Source organism: Ambystoma mexicanum, unplaced genomic scaffold, assembly GCF_040938575.1.
Source record: "Ambystoma mexicanum isolate Mex_15411 unplaced genomic scaffold, UKY_AmexF1_1 Mex_scaf10, whole genome shotgun sequence".
In the NCBI taxonomy this organism is placed as follows: domain Eukaryota; kingdom Metazoa; phylum Chordata; class Amphibia; order Caudata; family Ambystomatidae; genus Ambystoma; species Ambystoma mexicanum.
In genome coordinates this window covers 3672501-3685789 of record NW_027182325.1, presented here as the reverse complement: position 1 = coordinate 3685789, position 13289 = coordinate 3672501, and the positions used below count along the sequence as shown (strand labels likewise).

Below are 13289 nucleotides of genomic sequence, written 5' to 3'. Positions count from 1 at the left end.
TGGGCCTAGTGAATTTTGTACTTTTAAGCATCTAGTCGGCTAGACCTTGCAGTTTTGAAAGGCAATTGAGAAAGGGCTCACTTCCTGAACTTGGAGCACAAAAAAGCCTACAGCACCTGGTATTCCCAGGCGGTCTCCCATCCAGGTACTAACTAGGCCTAACACTGCTTAACTTCCAAGATCAGACGAGATCGGGTGCATTCAGTGTGGTGTGGCCGTAGGCTCTAGGAATGCTAAGAATATTACTCTTATGCATTTGCATTTAGTAAGCTAAGCCATGCAGCCACTTGCAACATGATACCACGCTCATCGCTCGATCAGGCTCGATCAGGCGAGATATATAAGACTGGTGGGCCCATTCAGGACTCCTATGTCTGGTAGGATAACTTTAATTCATCCATCCTGTGTCTGTTGCAGGGAGGTGGAGAGAACAATCAACACAATAATGGTTTTCTTTCATGCCTCTTGAAGGACTCAATATTCTCTGTACTGCATTACATGTGAAAGTCGATTTATTACCCATGAACACACTACCTGTATGCTAATTCTATGTAAAAAGGTAGCTCCAGCCCTCATGATGTTGTCCAACATTTCCGCTATAAAACGGGATACAATTATTTTGGAAACATACCAAATTTGAAAAATAATTGAGAAGTTGCGCAATTACTAATCATGGAGCACGAAAAAGCCTACAGCACCTGGTATTCCCAGGCAGTCTCCCATCCAGGTACTAACTAGGCCCGACCCTGCTTAGCTTCCGAGATCGGGCGCATTCAGTGTGGTGTGGCCGTAGGCTCTGGGCCTAGTGAGTTTTGTACTTTTAAGCATCTAGTCAGCTAGACCTTGCAGTTTTGAAAGGAAATTGTGAAATGGCTCACTTCCTGAACTTGGAGCACAAAAAAGCCTACAGCACCTGGTATTCCCAGGCGGTCTCCCATCCAGGTACTAACGAGGCCCGACACTGCTTAGCTTCCGAGATCAGACGAGATCGGGCGCATTCAGTGTGGTGTGGCCGTAGGCTCTAGTTCTTGTGAGTTTTGTACTTTTAAGCATCTAGTCGGCTAGACCTTGCAGTTTTGAAAGGCAATTGAGAAATGGCTCACTTCCTGAACTTGGAGTACAAAAAAGCCTACAGCACCTGGTAATCCCAGGCGGTCTCCCATCCAGGTACTAACTAGGCCCGACACTGCTTAGCTTCTGAGATCAGATGAGATCAGGCGCATTCAGTGTGGTGTGGCCGTAGTCTCTGGGCCTAGTGAGTTTTGTACTTTTAAGCATCTAGTGGGCTAGACCTTGCAGTTTTAAAAGGCAATTGAGAAAGGGCTCACTTCCTGAACTTGGAGCACAAAAAAGCCTACAGCACCTGGTATTCCCAGGCGGTCTCCCATCCAGGTACTAACTAGGCCTGACACTGCTTAACTTCCGAGATCAGACAAGATCGGGTGCATTCAGTGTGGTGTGGCCGTAGGCTCTAGGAATGCTAAGAATATTACTCTTATGCATTTGCATTTAGTAAGCTAAGCCATGCAGCCACTTGCAACATGATACCACGCTCATCGCTCGATCAGGCTCGATCAGGCGAGATATATAAGACTGGTGGGCCCATTCAGGACTCCTATGTCTGGTAGGATAACTTTAATTCATCCATCCTGTGTCTGTTGCAGGGAGGTGGAGAGAACAATCAACACAATAATGGTTTTCTTTCATGCCTCTTGAAGGACTCAATATTCTCTGTACTGCATTACATGTGAAAGTCGATTTATTACCCATGAACACACTACCTGTATGCTAATTCTATGTAAAAAGGTAGCTCCAGCCCTCATGATGTTGTCCAACATTTCCGCTATAAAACGGGATACAATTATTTTGGAAACATACCAAATTTGAAAAATAATTGAGAAGTTGCGCAATTACTAATCACGGAGCACAAAAAAGCCTACAGCACCTGGTATTCCCAGGCAGTCTCCCATCTAGGTACTAACTAGGCCCGACCCTGCTTAGCTTCCGAGATCGGGCGCATTCAGTGTGGTGTGGCCGTAGGCTCTGGGCCTAGTGAGTTTTGTACTTTTAAGCATCTAGTCGGCTAGACCTTGCAGTTTTGAAAGGCAATTGTGAAATGGCTCACTTCCTGAACTTGGAGCACAAAAAAGCCTACAGCACCTGGTATTCCCAGGTGGTCTCCCATCCAGGTACTAACTAGGCCTGACACTGCTTAGCTTCCAAGATCAGACGAGATCGGGCGCAATCAGTGTGGTGTGGCCGTAGGCTCTGGGCCTAGTGAGTTTTGTACTTTTAAGCATCTAGTCAGCTAGACCTTGCAGTATTGAAAGGCAATTGAGAAATGGCTCACTTCCTGAACTTGGAGCACAAAAAAGCCTACAGCACCTGGTATTCCCAGGCGGTCTCCCATCCAGGTACTAACGAGGCCCGACACTGCTTAGCTTCCGAGATCAGGCGCATTCAGTGTGGTGTGGCCGTAGGCTCTGGGCCTTGTGAGTTTTGTACTTTTAAGCATCTAGTCGGCTAGACCTTGCAGTTTTGAAAGGCAATTGAGAAATGGCTCACTTCCTGAACTTGGAGTACAAAAAAGCCTACAGCACCTGGTATTCCCAGGCGGTCTCCCATCCAGGTACTAACTAGGCCCGACACTGCTTAGCTTCTGAGATCAGACGAGATCAGGCGCATTCAGTGTGGTGTGGCCGTAGGCTCTGGGCCTAGTGAGTTTTGTACTTTTAAGCATCTAGTCGGCTAGACCTTGCAGTTTTAAAAGGCAATTGAGAAAGGGCTCACTTCCTGAACTTGGAGCACAAAAAAGCCTACAGCACCTGGTATTCCCAGGCGGTCTCCCATCCAGGTACTAACTAGGCCTGACACTGCTTAACTTCCGAGATCAGACGAGATTGGGTGCATTCAGTGTGGTGTGGCCGTAGGCTCTAGGAATGCTAAGAATATTACTCTTATGCATTTGCATTTAGTAAGCTAAGCCATGCAGCCACTTGCAACATGATACCACGCTCATCGCTCGATCAGGCTCGATCAGGCGAGATATATAAGACTGGTGGGCCCATTCAGGACTCCTATGTCTGGTAGGATAACTTTAATTCATCCATCCTGTGTCTGTTGCAGGGAGGTGGAGAGAACAATCAACACAATAATGGTTTTCTTTCATGCCTCTTGAAGGACTCAATATTCTCTGTACTGCATTACATGTGAAAGTCGATTTATTACCCATGAACACACTACCTGTATGCTAATTCTATGTAAAAAGGTAGCTCCAGCCCTCATGATGTTGTCCAACATTTCCGCTATAAAACGGGATACAATTATTTTGGAAACATACCAAATTTGAAAAATAATTGAGAAGTTGCGCAATTACTAATCATGGAGCACAAAAAAGCCTACAGCACCTGGTATTCCCAGGCAGTCTCCCATCCAGGTACTAACTAGGCCCGACCCTGCTTAGCTTCCGAGATCGGGCGCATTCAGTGTGGTGTGGCCGTAGGCTCTGGGCCTAGTGAGTTTTGTACTTTTAAGCATCTAGTCGGCTAGACCTTGCAGTTTTGAAAGGCAATTGTGAAATGGCTCACATCCTGAACTTGGAGCACAAAAAAGCCTACAGCACCTGGTATTCCCAGGTGGTTTCCCATCCAGGTACTAACTAGGCCCGACACTGCTTAGCTTCCGAGATCAGACTAGATCGGGCGCAATCAGTGTGGTGTGGCCGTAGGCTCTGGGCCTTGTGAGTTTTGTACTTTTAAGCATCTAGTCAGCTAGACCTTGCAGTTTTGAAAGGCAATTGAGAAATGGCTCACTTCCTGAACTTGGAGCACAAAAAAGCCTACAGCACCTGGTATTCCCAGGCGGTCTCCCATCAAAGTACTAACGAGGCCCGACACTGCTTAGCTTCCGAGATCAGACGAGATCGGACGCATTCAGTGTGGTGTGGCCGTAGGCTCTGGGCCTTGTGAGTTTTGTACTTTTAAGCATCTAGTCGGCTAGACCTTGCAGTTTTGAAAGGCAATTGAGAAATGGCTCACTTCCTGAACTTGGAGTACAAAAAAGCCTACAGCACCTGGTATTCCCAGGCGGTCTCCCATCCAGGTACTAACTAGGCCTGACACTGCTTAACTTCCGAGATCAGACGAGATCGGGTGCATTCAGTGTGGTGTGGCCGTAGGCTCTAGGAATGCTAAGAATATTACTCTTATGCATTTGCATTTAGTAAGCTAAGCCATGCAGCCACTTGCAACATGATACCACGCTCATCGCTCGATCAGGCTCGATCAGGCGAGATATATAAGACTGGTGGGCCCATTCAGGACTCCTATGTCTGGTAGGATAAATTTAATTCATCCATCCTGTGTCTGTTGCAGGGAGGTGGAGAGAACAATCAACACAATAATGGTTTTCTTTCATGCCTCTTGAAGGACTCAATATTCTCTGTACTGCATTACATGTGAAAGTCGATTTATTACCCATGAACACACTACCTGTATGCTAATTCTATGTAAAAAGGTAGCTCCAGCCCTCATGATGTTGTCCAACATTTCCGCTATAAAACGGGATACAATTATTTTGGAAACATACCAAATTTGAAAAATAATTGAGAAGTTGCGCAATTACTAATCATGGAGCACAAAAAAAGCCTACAGCACCTGGTATTCCCAGGCAGTCTCCCATCCAAGTACTAACTAGGCCCGACCCTGCTTAGCTTCTGAGATCGGGCGCATTCAGTGTGGTGTGGCCGTAGGCTCTGGGCCTAGTGAGTTTTGTACTTTTAAGCATCTAGTCGGCTAGACCTTGCAGTTTTGAAAGGCAATTGTGAAATGGCTCACTTCCTGAACTTGGAGCACAAAAAAGCCTACAGCACCTGGTATTCCCAGGCGGTCTCCCATCCAGGTACTAACTAGGCCCGACACTGCTTAGCTTCTGAGATCAGATGAGATCGGGCGCATTCAGTGTGGTGTGGCCGTAGGCTCTGGGCTTAGTGAGTTTTGTACTTTTAAGCATCTAGTCGGCTAGACCTTGCAGTTTTGAAAGGCAATTGTGAAATGGCTCACTTCCTGAACTTGGAGCACAAAAAAGCCTACAGCACCTGGTATTCCCAGGTGGTCTCCCATCCAGGTACTAACTTGGCCCGACACTGCTTAGCTTCCGAGATCAGACACAATCAGTGTGGTGTGGCCGTAGGCTCTGGGCCTAGTGAGTTTTGTACTTTTAAGCATCTAGTCAGCTAGACCTTGCAGTTTTGAAAGGCAATTGAGAAATGGCTCACTTCCTGAACTTGGAGCACAAAAAAGCCTACAGCACCTGGTATTCCCAGGCAGTCTCCCATCCAGGTACTAACTAGGCCCGACCCTGCTTAGCTTCCGAGATCGGGCGCATTCAGTGTGGTGTGGCCGTAGGCTCTGGGCCTAGTGAGTTTGTACTTTTAAGCATCTAGTCGGCTAGACCTTGCAGTTTTGAAAGGCAATTGTGAAATGGCTCACTTCCTGAACTTGGAGCACAAAAAAGCCTACAGCACCTGGTATTCCCAGGTGGTCTCCCATCCAGGTACTAACTAGGCACGACACTGCTTAGCTTCCGAGATCAGACGAGATCGGGCGCATTCAGTGTGGTGTGGCCGTAGGCTCTGGGCCTAGTGAGTTTTGTACTTTTAAGCATCTAGTCGGCTAGACCTTGCAGTTTTGAAAGGCAATTGAGAAATGGCTCACTTCCTGAACTTGGAGTACAAAAAAGCCTACAGCACCTGGTATTCCCAGGCGGTCTCCCATCCAGGTACTAACTAGGCCCGACCCTGCTTAGCTTCTGAGATCAGACGAGATCAGGCGCATTCAGTGTGGTGTGGCCGTAGGCTCTGGGCCTAGTGAGTTTTGTACTTTTAAGCATCTAGTCGGCTAGACCTTGCAGTTTTAAAAGGCAATTGAGAAAGGGCTCACTTCCTGAACTTGGAGCACAAAAAAGCCTACAGCACCTGGTATTCCCAGGCGGTCTCCCATCCAGGTACTAACTAGGCCTGACACTGCTTAACTTCCAAGATCAGACGAGATCGGGTGCATTCAGTGTGGTGTGGCCGTAGGCTCTAGGAATGCTAAGAATATTACTCTTATGCATTTGCATTTAGTAAGCTAAGCCATGCAGCCACTTGCAACATGATACCACGCTCATCGCTCGATCAGGCGAGATATATAAGACTGGTGGGCCCATTCAGGACTCCTATGTCTGGTAGGATAACTTTAATTCATCCATCCTGTGTCTGTTGCAGGGAGGTGGAGAGAACAATCAACACAATAATGGTTTTCTTTCATGCCTCTTGAAGGACTCAATATTCTCTGTACTGCATTACATGTGAAAGTCGATTTATTACCCATGAACACACTACCTGTATGCTAATTCTATGTAAAAAGGTAGCTCCAGCCCTCATGATGTTGTCCAACATTTCCGCTATAAAACGGGATACAATTATTTTGGAAACATACCAAATTTGAAAAATAATTGAGAAGTTGCGCAATTACTAATCATGGAGCACAAAAAAGCCTACAGCACCTGGTATTCCCAGGCAGTCTCCCATCCAGGTACTAACTAGGCCCGACCCTGCTTAGCTTCCGAGATCGGGCGCATTCAGTGTGGTGTGGCCGTAGGCTCTGGGCCTAGTGAGTTTTGTACTTTTAAGCATCTAGTCGGCTAGACCTTGCAGTTTTGAAAGGCAATTGTGAAATGGCTCACTTCCTGAACTTGGAGCACAAAAAAGCCTACAGCACCTGGTATTCCCAGGTGGTCTCCCATCCAGGTACTAACTAGGCCCGACACTGCTTAGCTTCCGAGATCAGACGAGATCGGGCGCAATCAGTGTGGTGTGGCCGTAGGCTCTGGGCTTAGTGAGTTTTGTACTTTTAAGCATCTAGTCAGCTAGACCTTGCAGTTTTGAAAGGCAATTGAGAAATGGCTCACTTCCTGAACTTGGAGCACAAAAAAGCCTACAGCACCTGGTATTCCCAGGCGGTCTCCCATCCAGGTACTAACGAGGCCTGACACTGCTTAGCTTCCGAGATCAGACGAGATCGGGCGCATTCAGTGTGGTGTGGCCGTAGGCTCTGGGCCTTGTGAGTTTTGTACTTTTAAGCATCTAGTCGGCTAGACCTTGCAGTTTTGAAAGGCAATTGAGAAATGGCTCACTTCCTGAACTTGGAGTACAAAAAAGCCTACAGCACCTGGTATTCCCAGGCGGTCTCCCATCCAGGTACTAACTAGGCCCGACACTGCTTAGCTTCTGAGATCAGACGAGATCAGGCGCATTCAGTGTGGTGTGGCCGTAGGCTCTGGGCCTAGTGAGTTTTGTACTTTTAAGCATCTACTCGGCTAGACCTTGCAGTTTTGAAAGGCAATTGTGAAATGGCTCACTTCCTGAACTTGGAGCACAAAAAAGCCTACAGCACCTGGTATTCCCAGGTGGTCTCCCATCCAGGTACTAACTAGGCCTGACACTGCTTAGCTTCCGAGATCAGACGAGATCGGGCGCAATCAGTGTGGTGTGGCCGTAGGCTCTGGGCCTAGTGAGTTTTGTACTTTTAAGCATCTAGTCAGCTAGACCTTGCAGTTTTGAAAGGCAATTGAGAAATGGCTCACTTCCTGAACTTGGAGCACAAAAAAGCCTACAGCACCTGGTATTCCCAGGCGGTCTCCCATCCAGGTACTAACTAGGCCTGACACTGCTTAACTTCCGAGATCAGACGAGATCGGGTGCATTCAGTGTGGTGTGGCCGTAGGCTCTAGGAATGCTAAGAATATTACTCTTATGCATTTGCATTTAGTAAGCTAAGCCATGCAGCCACTTGCAACATGATACCACGCTCATCGCTCGATCAGGCTCGATCAGGCGAGATATATAAGACTGGTGGGCCCATTCAGGACTCCTATGTCTGGTAGGATAACTTTAATTCATCCATCCTGTGTCTGTTGCAGGGAGGTGGAGAGAACAATCAACACAATAATGGTTTTCTTTCATGCCTCTTGAAGGACTCAATATTCTCTGTACTGCATTACATGTGAAAGTCGATTTATTACCCATGAACACACTACCTGTATGCTAATTCTATGTAAAAAGGTAGCTCCAGCCCTCATGATGTTGTCCAACATTTCCGCTATAAAACGGGATACAATTATTTTGGAAACATACCAAATTTGAAAAATAATTGAGAAGTTGCGCAATTACTAATCATGGAGCACAAAAAAAGCCTACAGCACCTGGTATTCCCAGGCAGTCTCCCATCCAAGTACTAACTAGGCCCGACCCTGCTTAGCTTCTGAGATCGGGCGCATTCAGTGTGGTGTGGCCGTAGGCTCTGGGCCTAGTGAGTTTTGTACTTTTAAGCATCTAGTCGGCTAGACCTTGCAGTTTTGAATGGCAATTGTTAAATGGCTCACTTCCTGAACTTGGAGCACAAAAAAGCCTACAGCACCTGGTATTCCCAGGCGGTCTCCCATCCAGGTACTAACTAGGCCCGACACTGCTTAGCTTCTGAGATCAGATGAGATCGGGCGCATTCAGTGTGGTGTGGCCGTAGGCTCTGGGCTTAGTGAGTTTTGTACTTTTAAGCATCTAGTCGGCTAGACCTTGCAGTTTTGAAAGGCAATTGTGAAATGGCTCACTTCCTGAACTTGGAGCACAAAAAAGCCTACAGCACCTGGTATTCCCAGGTGGTCTCCCATCCAGGTACTAACTAGGCCCGACACTGCTTAGCTTCCGAGATCGGGCGCATTCAGTGTGGTGTGGCCGTAGGCTCTGGGCCTAGTGAGTTTTGTACTTTTAAGCATCTAGTCGGCTAGACCTTGCAGTTTTGAAAGGCAATTGAGAAATGGCTCACTTCCTGAACTTGGAGTACAAAAAAGCCTACAGCACCTGGAATTCCCAGGCGGTCTCCCATCCAGGTACTAACTAGGCCCGACACTGCTTAGCTTCTGAGATCAGACGAGATCAGGCGCATTCAGTGTGGTGTGGCCGTAGGCTCTGGGCCTAGTGAGTTTTGTACTTTTAAGCATCTAGTCGGCTAGACCTTGCAGTTTTGAAAGGCAATTGTGAAATGGCTCACTTCCTGAACTTGGAGCACAAAAAAGCCTACAGCACCTGGTATTCCCAGGCGGTCTCCCATCCAGGTACTAACTAGGCCCGACACTGCTTAGCTTCTGAGATCAGACGAGATCAGGCGCATTCAGTGTGGTGTGGCCGTAGGCTCTGGGCCTAGTGAGTTTTGTACTTTTAAGCATCTAGTCAGCTAGACCTTGCAGTTTTGAAAGGCAATTGAGAAAGGGCTCACTTCCTGAACTTGGAGCACAAAAAAGCCTACAGCACCTGGTATTCCCAGGCGGTCTCCCATCCAGGTACTAACTAGGCCTGACACTGCTTAACTTCCAAGATCAGACGAGATCGGGTGCATTCAGTGTGGTGTGGCCGTAGGCTCTAGGAATGCTAAGAATATTACTCTTATGCATTTGCATTTAGTAAGCTAAGCCATGCAGCCACTTGCAACATGATACCACGCTCATCGCTCGATCAGGCTCGATCAGGCGAGATATATAAGACTGGTGGGCCCATTCAGGACTCCTATGTCTGGTAGGATAACTTTAATTCATCCATTCTGTGTATGTTGCAGGGAGGTGGAGAGAACAATCAACACAATAATGGTTTTCTTTCATGCCTCTTGAAGGACTCAATATTCTCTGTACTGCATTACATGTGAAAGTCGATTTATTACCCATGAACACACTACCTGTATGCTAATTCTATGTAAAAAGGTAGCTCCAGCCCTCATGATGTTGTCCAACATTTCCGCTATAAAACGGGATACAATTATTTTGGAAACATACCAAATTTGAAAAATAATTGAGAAGTTGCGCAATTACTAATCATGGAGCACAAAAAAGCCTACAGCACCTGGTATTCCCAGGCAGTCTCCCATTCAGGTACTAACTAGGCCCGACCCTGCTTAGCTTCCGAGATCAGACGAGATCGGGCGCATTCAGTGTGGTGTGGCCATAGGCTCTAGGCCTAGTGAGTTTTGTACTTTTAAGCATCTAGTCGGCTAGACCTTGCAGTTTTGAAAGGCAATTGTGAAATGGCTCACTTCCTGAACTTGGAGCACAAAAAAGCCTACAGCACCTGGTATTCCCAGGCGGTCTCCCATCCAGTTACTAACGAGGCCCGACACTGCTTAGCTTCCGAGATCAGACGAGATCGGGCGCATTCAGTGTGGTGTGGCCGTAGGCTCTGGGCCTTGTGAGTTTTGTACTTTTAAGCATCTAGTCGGCTAGACCTTGCAGTTTTGAAAGGCAATTGAGAAATGGCTCACTTCCTGAACTTGGAGTACAAAAAAGCCTACAGCACCTGGTATTCGCAGGCGGTCTCCCATCCAGGTACTAACTAGGCCCGACACTGCTTAGCTTCTGAGATCAGACGAGATCAGGCGCATTCAGTGTGGTGTGGCCGTAGGCTCTGGGCCTAGTGAGTTTTGTACTTTTAAGCATCTAGTCGGCTAGACCTTGCAGTTTTGAAAGGCAATTGTGAAATGGCTCACTTCTTGAACTTGGAGCACAAAAAAGCCTACAGCACCTGGTATTCCCAGGTGGTCTCCCATCCAGGTACTAACTAGGCCTGACACTGCTTAGCTTCCGAGATCAGACGAGATCGGGCGCAATCAGTGTGGTGTGGCCGTAGGCTCTGGGCCTAGTGAGTTTTGTACTTTTAAGCATCTAGTCAGCTAGACCTTGCAGTTTTGAAAGGCAATTGAGAAATGGCTCACTTCCTGAACTTGGAGCACAAAAAAGCCTACAGCACCTGGTATTCCCAGGCGGTCTCCCATCCAGGTACTAACGAGGCCCGACACTGCTTAGCTTCCGAGATCAGACGAGATCGGGCGCATTCAGTGTGGTGTGGCCGTAGGCTCTGAGCCTTGTGAGTTTTGTACTTTTAAGCATCTAGTCGGCTAGACCTTGCAGTTTTGAAAGGCAATTGAGAAATGGCTCACTTCCTGAACTTGGAGTACAAAAAAGCCTACAGCACCTGGTATTCCCAGGCGGTCTCCCATCCAGGTACTAACTAGGCCCGACCCTGCTTAGCTTCCGAGATCGGGCGCATTCAGTGTGGTGTGGCCGTAGGCTCTGGGCCTAGTGAGTTTTGTACTTTTAAGCATCTAGTCGGCTAGACCTTGCAGTTTTGAAAGGCAATTGTGAAATGGCTCACTTCCTGAACTTGGAGCACAAAAAAGCCTACAGCACCTGGTTTTCCCAGGCGGTCTCCCATCCAAGTACTAACTAGGCCCGACACTGCTTAGCTTCTGAGATCAGATGAGATCGGGCGCATTCAGTGTGGTGTGGCCGTAAGCTCTGGGCTTAGTGAGTTTTGTACTTTTAAGCATCTAGTCGGCTAGACCTTGCAGTTTTGAAAGGCAATTGTGAAATGGCTCACTTCCTGAACTTGGAGCACAAAAAAGCCTACAGCACCTGGTATTCCCAGGTGGTTTCCCATCCAGGTACTAACTAGGCCCGACACTGCTTAGCTTCCGAGATCAGACGCAATCAGTGTGGTGTGGCCGTAGGCTCTGGGCCTAGTGAGTTTTGTACTTTTAAGCATCTAGTCAGCTAGACCTTGCAGTTTTGAAAGGCAATTGAGAAATGGCTCACTTCCTGAACTTGGAGCACAAAAAAGCCTACAGCACCTGGTATTCCCAGGCGGTCTCCCATCCAGATACTAACGAGGCCCGACACTGCTTAGCTTCCGAGATCGGGCGCATTCAGTGTGGTGTGGCCGTAGGGTCTGGGCCTTGTGAGTTTTGTACTTTTAAGCATCTAGTCGGCTAGACCTTGCAGTTTTGAAAGGCAATTGAGAAATGGCTCACTTCCTGAACTTGGAGTACAAAAAAGCCTACAGCACCTGGTATTCCCAGGCGGTCTCCCATCCAGGTACTAACTAGGCCCAACACTGCTTAGCTTCTGAGATCAGACGAGATCAGGCGCATTCAGTGTGGTGTGGCCGTAGGCTCTGGGCCTAGTGAATTTTGTACTTTTAAGCATCTAGTCGGCTAGACCTTGCAGTTTTGAAAGGCAATTGAGAAAGGGCTCACTTCCTGAACTTGGAGCACAAAAAAGCCTACAGCACCTGGTATTCCCAGGCGGTCTCCCATCCAGGTACTAACTAGGCCTAACACTGCTTAACTTCCAAGATCAGACGAGATCGGGTGCATTCAGTGTGGTGTGGCCGTAGGCTCTAGGAATGCTAAGAATATTACTCTTATGCATTTGCATTTAGTAAGCTAAGCCATGCAGCCACTTGCAACATGATACCACGCTCATCGCTCGATCAGGCTCGATCAGGCGAGATATATAAGACTGGTGGGCCCATTCAGGACTCCTATGTCTGGTAGGATAACTTTAATTCATCCATCCTGTGTCTGTTGCAGGGAGGTGGAGAGAACAATCAACACAATAATGGTTTTCTTTCATGCCTCTTGAAGGACTCAATATTCTCTGTACTGCATTACATGTGAAAGTCGATTTATTACCCATGAACACACTACCTGTATGCTAATTCTATGTAAAAAGGTAGCTCCAGCCCTCATGATGTTGTCCAACATTTCCGCTATAAAACGGGATACAATTATTTTGGAAACATACCAAATTTGAAAAATAATTGAGAAGTTGCGCAATTACTAATCATGGAGCACGAAAAAGCCTACAGCACCTGGTATTCCCAGGCAGTCTCCCATCCAGGTACTAACTAGGCCCGACCCTGCTTAGCTTCCGAGATCGGGCGCATTCAGTGTGGTGTGGCCGTAGGCTCTGGGCCTAGTGAGTTTTGTACTTTTAAGCATCTAGTCAGCTAGACCTTGCAGTTTTGAAAAGAAATTGTGAAATGGCTCACTTCCTGAACTTGGAGCACAAAAAAGCCTACAGCACCTGGTATTCCCAGGCGGTCTCCCATCCAGGTACTAACGAGGCCCGACACTGCTTAGCTTCCGAGATCAGACGAGATCGGGCGCATTCAGTGTGGTGTGGCCGTAGGCTCTAGTTCTTGTGAGTTTTGTACTTTTAAGCATCTAGTCGGCTAGACCTTGCAGTTTTGAAAGGCAATTGAGAAATGGCTCACTTCCTGAACTTGGAGTACAAAAAAGCCTACAGCACCTGGTAATCCCAGGCGGTCTCCCATCCAGGTACTAACTAGGCCCGACACTGCTTAGCTTCTGAGATCAGATGAGATCAGGCGCATTCAGTGTGGTGTGGCCGTAGTCTCTGGGCCT

The 13289-nt window shown here is 47.5% G+C and overlaps 33 non-coding genes and 14 pseudogenes across 33 annotated transcripts; all 47 read right to left on the bottom strand.

Moving 5' to 3' along the window:
* Positions 1-104: 104 nt before the first annotated feature.
* Positions 105-223, bottom strand: LOC138537207 (5S ribosomal RNA). Its single transcript, XR_011285350.1, has one exon. It is a non-coding gene; the product is annotated as a 5S ribosomal RNA (ribosomal RNA).
* Positions 224-686: 463 nt separating this feature from the next.
* Positions 687-795, bottom strand: LOC138543742 (5S ribosomal RNA; annotated as a pseudogene).
* A 106-nt stretch (positions 796-901) lies between these two features.
* Positions 902-1020, bottom strand: LOC138550720 (5S ribosomal RNA). Its single transcript, XR_011294468.1, has one exon. It is a non-coding gene; the product is annotated as a 5S ribosomal RNA (ribosomal RNA).
* Positions 1021-1126: 106 nt separating this feature from the next.
* Positions 1127-1245, bottom strand: LOC138541429 (5S ribosomal RNA). Its single transcript, XR_011289436.1, has one exon. It is a non-coding gene; the product is annotated as a 5S ribosomal RNA (ribosomal RNA).
* Positions 1246-1351: 106 nt separating this feature from the next.
* LOC138540476 (5S ribosomal RNA) lies at positions 1352-1470 on the bottom strand. The gene has a single exon (XR_011288523.1). It is a non-coding gene; the product is annotated as a 5S ribosomal RNA (ribosomal RNA).
* A 463-nt stretch (positions 1471-1933) lies between these two features.
* LOC138544033 (5S ribosomal RNA) lies at positions 1934-2042 on the bottom strand (annotated as a pseudogene).
* Positions 2043-2148: 106 nt separating this feature from the next.
* On the bottom strand, positions 2149-2267 carry LOC138541968 (5S ribosomal RNA). Its single transcript, XR_011289960.1, has one exon. It is a non-coding gene; the product is annotated as a 5S ribosomal RNA (ribosomal RNA).
* Positions 2268-2373: 106 nt separating this feature from the next.
* Positions 2374-2482, bottom strand: LOC138543123 (5S ribosomal RNA; annotated as a pseudogene).
* Positions 2483-2588: 106 nt separating this feature from the next.
* Positions 2589-2707, bottom strand: LOC138545590 (5S ribosomal RNA). The gene has a single exon (XR_011290835.1). It is a non-coding gene; the product is annotated as a 5S ribosomal RNA (ribosomal RNA).
* A 106-nt stretch (positions 2708-2813) lies between these two features.
* LOC138541135 (5S ribosomal RNA) lies at positions 2814-2932 on the bottom strand. Its single transcript, XR_011289150.1, has one exon. It is a non-coding gene; the product is annotated as a 5S ribosomal RNA (ribosomal RNA).
* Positions 2933-3395: 463 nt separating this feature from the next.
* On the bottom strand, positions 3396-3504 carry LOC138543741 (5S ribosomal RNA; annotated as a pseudogene).
* A 106-nt stretch (positions 3505-3610) lies between these two features.
* Positions 3611-3729, bottom strand: LOC138541408 (5S ribosomal RNA). Its single transcript, XR_011289416.1, has one exon. It is a non-coding gene; the product is annotated as a 5S ribosomal RNA (ribosomal RNA).
* Positions 3730-3835: 106 nt separating this feature from the next.
* Positions 3836-3954, bottom strand: LOC138540684 (5S ribosomal RNA). The gene has a single exon (XR_011288722.1). It is a non-coding gene; the product is annotated as a 5S ribosomal RNA (ribosomal RNA).
* A 106-nt stretch (positions 3955-4060) lies between these two features.
* LOC138549342 (5S ribosomal RNA) lies at positions 4061-4179 on the bottom strand. The gene has a single exon (XR_011293124.1). It is a non-coding gene; the product is annotated as a 5S ribosomal RNA (ribosomal RNA).
* A 464-nt stretch (positions 4180-4643) lies between these two features.
* On the bottom strand, positions 4644-4752 carry LOC138544754 (5S ribosomal RNA; annotated as a pseudogene).
* Positions 4753-4858: 106 nt separating this feature from the next.
* On the bottom strand, positions 4859-4977 carry LOC138550911 (5S ribosomal RNA). Its single transcript, XR_011294652.1, has one exon. It is a non-coding gene; the product is annotated as a 5S ribosomal RNA (ribosomal RNA).
* Positions 4978-5083: 106 nt separating this feature from the next.
* On the bottom strand, positions 5084-5192 carry LOC138544198 (5S ribosomal RNA; annotated as a pseudogene).
* A 106-nt stretch (positions 5193-5298) lies between these two features.
* On the bottom strand, positions 5299-5407 carry LOC138543740 (5S ribosomal RNA; annotated as a pseudogene).
* Positions 5408-5512: 105 nt separating this feature from the next.
* On the bottom strand, positions 5513-5631 carry LOC138537882 (5S ribosomal RNA). Its single transcript, XR_011286002.1, has one exon. It is a non-coding gene; the product is annotated as a 5S ribosomal RNA (ribosomal RNA).
* A 106-nt stretch (positions 5632-5737) lies between these two features.
* LOC138551139 (5S ribosomal RNA) lies at positions 5738-5856 on the bottom strand. The gene has a single exon (XR_011294871.1). It is a non-coding gene; the product is annotated as a 5S ribosomal RNA (ribosomal RNA).
* A 106-nt stretch (positions 5857-5962) lies between these two features.
* LOC138537812 (5S ribosomal RNA) lies at positions 5963-6081 on the bottom strand. Its single transcript, XR_011285935.1, has one exon. It is a non-coding gene; the product is annotated as a 5S ribosomal RNA (ribosomal RNA).
* Positions 6082-6534: 453 nt separating this feature from the next.
* On the bottom strand, positions 6535-6643 carry LOC138543739 (5S ribosomal RNA; annotated as a pseudogene).
* A 106-nt stretch (positions 6644-6749) lies between these two features.
* Positions 6750-6868, bottom strand: LOC138548394 (5S ribosomal RNA). Its single transcript, XR_011292198.1, has one exon. It is a non-coding gene; the product is annotated as a 5S ribosomal RNA (ribosomal RNA).
* Positions 6869-6974: 106 nt separating this feature from the next.
* LOC138541169 (5S ribosomal RNA) lies at positions 6975-7093 on the bottom strand. The gene has a single exon (XR_011289183.1). It is a non-coding gene; the product is annotated as a 5S ribosomal RNA (ribosomal RNA).
* A 106-nt stretch (positions 7094-7199) lies between these two features.
* Positions 7200-7318, bottom strand: LOC138545578 (5S ribosomal RNA). Its single transcript, XR_011290834.1, has one exon. It is a non-coding gene; the product is annotated as a 5S ribosomal RNA (ribosomal RNA).
* A 106-nt stretch (positions 7319-7424) lies between these two features.
* On the bottom strand, positions 7425-7543 carry LOC138539158 (5S ribosomal RNA). Its single transcript, XR_011287235.1, has one exon. It is a non-coding gene; the product is annotated as a 5S ribosomal RNA (ribosomal RNA).
* A 106-nt stretch (positions 7544-7649) lies between these two features.
* LOC138549341 (5S ribosomal RNA) lies at positions 7650-7768 on the bottom strand. Its single transcript, XR_011293123.1, has one exon. It is a non-coding gene; the product is annotated as a 5S ribosomal RNA (ribosomal RNA).
* Positions 7769-8232: 464 nt separating this feature from the next.
* On the bottom strand, positions 8233-8341 carry LOC138544753 (5S ribosomal RNA; annotated as a pseudogene).
* A 106-nt stretch (positions 8342-8447) lies between these two features.
* On the bottom strand, positions 8448-8566 carry LOC138550910 (5S ribosomal RNA). The gene has a single exon (XR_011294651.1). It is a non-coding gene; the product is annotated as a 5S ribosomal RNA (ribosomal RNA).
* A 106-nt stretch (positions 8567-8672) lies between these two features.
* On the bottom strand, positions 8673-8781 carry LOC138542659 (5S ribosomal RNA; annotated as a pseudogene).
* Positions 8782-8887: 106 nt separating this feature from the next.
* LOC138547196 (5S ribosomal RNA) lies at positions 8888-9006 on the bottom strand. The gene has a single exon (XR_011291044.1). It is a non-coding gene; the product is annotated as a 5S ribosomal RNA (ribosomal RNA).
* Positions 9007-9112: 106 nt separating this feature from the next.
* On the bottom strand, positions 9113-9231 carry LOC138545567 (5S ribosomal RNA). Its single transcript, XR_011290833.1, has one exon. It is a non-coding gene; the product is annotated as a 5S ribosomal RNA (ribosomal RNA).
* A 106-nt stretch (positions 9232-9337) lies between these two features.
* On the bottom strand, positions 9338-9456 carry LOC138537811 (5S ribosomal RNA). The gene has a single exon (XR_011285934.1). It is a non-coding gene; the product is annotated as a 5S ribosomal RNA (ribosomal RNA).
* A 463-nt stretch (positions 9457-9919) lies between these two features.
* LOC138542098 (5S ribosomal RNA) lies at positions 9920-10038 on the bottom strand. The gene has a single exon (XR_011290086.1). It is a non-coding gene; the product is annotated as a 5S ribosomal RNA (ribosomal RNA).
* Positions 10039-10144: 106 nt separating this feature from the next.
* On the bottom strand, positions 10145-10263 carry LOC138541327 (5S ribosomal RNA). Its single transcript, XR_011289336.1, has one exon. It is a non-coding gene; the product is annotated as a 5S ribosomal RNA (ribosomal RNA).
* A 106-nt stretch (positions 10264-10369) lies between these two features.
* Positions 10370-10488, bottom strand: LOC138537294 (5S ribosomal RNA). The gene has a single exon (XR_011285434.1). It is a non-coding gene; the product is annotated as a 5S ribosomal RNA (ribosomal RNA).
* Positions 10489-10594: 106 nt separating this feature from the next.
* Positions 10595-10713, bottom strand: LOC138539157 (5S ribosomal RNA). Its single transcript, XR_011287234.1, has one exon. It is a non-coding gene; the product is annotated as a 5S ribosomal RNA (ribosomal RNA).
* Positions 10714-10819: 106 nt separating this feature from the next.
* On the bottom strand, positions 10820-10938 carry LOC138550719 (5S ribosomal RNA). Its single transcript, XR_011294467.1, has one exon. It is a non-coding gene; the product is annotated as a 5S ribosomal RNA (ribosomal RNA).
* Positions 10939-11044: 106 nt separating this feature from the next.
* Positions 11045-11153, bottom strand: LOC138542864 (5S ribosomal RNA; annotated as a pseudogene).
* A 106-nt stretch (positions 11154-11259) lies between these two features.
* Positions 11260-11378, bottom strand: LOC138537334 (5S ribosomal RNA). The gene has a single exon (XR_011285473.1). It is a non-coding gene; the product is annotated as a 5S ribosomal RNA (ribosomal RNA).
* Positions 11379-11484: 106 nt separating this feature from the next.
* On the bottom strand, positions 11485-11593 carry LOC138544297 (5S ribosomal RNA; annotated as a pseudogene).
* A 106-nt stretch (positions 11594-11699) lies between these two features.
* LOC138544582 (5S ribosomal RNA) lies at positions 11700-11808 on the bottom strand (annotated as a pseudogene).
* Positions 11809-11914: 106 nt separating this feature from the next.
* LOC138538057 (5S ribosomal RNA) lies at positions 11915-12033 on the bottom strand. Its single transcript, XR_011286170.1, has one exon. It is a non-coding gene; the product is annotated as a 5S ribosomal RNA (ribosomal RNA).
* Positions 12034-12139: 106 nt separating this feature from the next.
* Positions 12140-12258, bottom strand: LOC138537206 (5S ribosomal RNA). The gene has a single exon (XR_011285349.1). It is a non-coding gene; the product is annotated as a 5S ribosomal RNA (ribosomal RNA).
* Positions 12259-12721: 463 nt separating this feature from the next.
* Positions 12722-12830, bottom strand: LOC138543737 (5S ribosomal RNA; annotated as a pseudogene).
* A 106-nt stretch (positions 12831-12936) lies between these two features.
* LOC138550718 (5S ribosomal RNA) lies at positions 12937-13055 on the bottom strand. The gene has a single exon (XR_011294466.1). It is a non-coding gene; the product is annotated as a 5S ribosomal RNA (ribosomal RNA).
* A 106-nt stretch (positions 13056-13161) lies between these two features.
* LOC138541428 (5S ribosomal RNA) lies at positions 13162-13280 on the bottom strand. Its single transcript, XR_011289435.1, has one exon. It is a non-coding gene; the product is annotated as a 5S ribosomal RNA (ribosomal RNA).
* Between the last annotated feature and the right edge of the window lie 9 nt (positions 13281-13289).